Source organism: Kryptolebias marmoratus, linkage group LG18, assembly GCF_001649575.2.
Source record: "Kryptolebias marmoratus isolate JLee-2015 linkage group LG18, ASM164957v2, whole genome shotgun sequence".
NCBI classification, from domain to species: Eukaryota; Metazoa; Chordata; class Actinopteri; order Cyprinodontiformes; family Rivulidae; genus Kryptolebias; species Kryptolebias marmoratus.
Genome location: NC_051447.1, coordinates 9,856,866 through 9,857,911, shown reverse-complemented (window position 1 = coordinate 9,857,911; position 1,046 = coordinate 9,856,866).

The following is a 1,046-nucleotide window of genomic DNA, read 5'->3' as shown; positions in this document are numbered from 1 at the left end:
AAAATTACTCATACATAAAGATCAGTGGACAAATATTAATAATCATTTTATGTTATGATTTTTTTTTTTCTTGTCATGATGACAGGGGAGGCTCTGCCTCACCTGCCTCCCCTGACCGCACGTCCCTGTCTAGCATGTATATTAATGAATCAAATAAAATCAAAAGCATCCATATTTAAGGTGTTAAGAGTTAAAGGTATTAAAATTTAAATGATAATTTCTATTTATTATAATATTCTATGTGGGCAAATTGTTGTTTTGACTGGTTAGAAGTTAAGTGACAACACATTTATTTACCACCCCATTTTAATCGTGTTATTGCCCGTGTCTGTTAGCAAAATATCTCATGAACCGTTTGGGCGTATTTTAATGAAACTTTCAGGAAGTAATCACTGGATGCACGAACATCTACAAGTGATTACCAAATCAAGAGGTCTGCCACAGCCAACCGACCTTAAGAGAGACAAAAAATGGCTATGATTCAGCCAGTTTTACAAATGCTGAGCTCAAGTCTGGTGTGGTTGTTGCTGAGAGTCATTCACAACACGCACTCTGAAAGCTACTCACTGAACAAGATCTTTGCCTAAAACTTGAGCAGAACAACTCTTGAATCACTTAGTGATACATTCAGAAAGTCATCACTGGGTGTAGATTTACAACCGATTAGCTTTTGGAATCAGATCGAGCTGAAATCTGGCGTGGTCATTCACAGTTCAGTTCTCAACATCAGATCTTAGGCTAAAACTCTGGCGTGAAAGGCTGCTAGCCCATTAATTGTATAAAGTGTCTAAACAAACGTGGGCCCTTCAGCAAGAGGCCACCGTCCTGAGCCGAGACCCAACCTGATCTTTCCCCCATCCGTGCGCATAAATCTGCGCATACATTCCGCCCCGCGACGTCCGTAAACAAGCCTCCGTGTTCCCAGCTGCAGAGAGCCGAGCGCTCCTCTTTCGCGCAGTGATTTAACGCCCCGTTATGACTCACTGAGCTCCTCCAGCTTGAAAATGTCATGACCATTTATGTGCACAGAGGCCAACCGCCCCCCC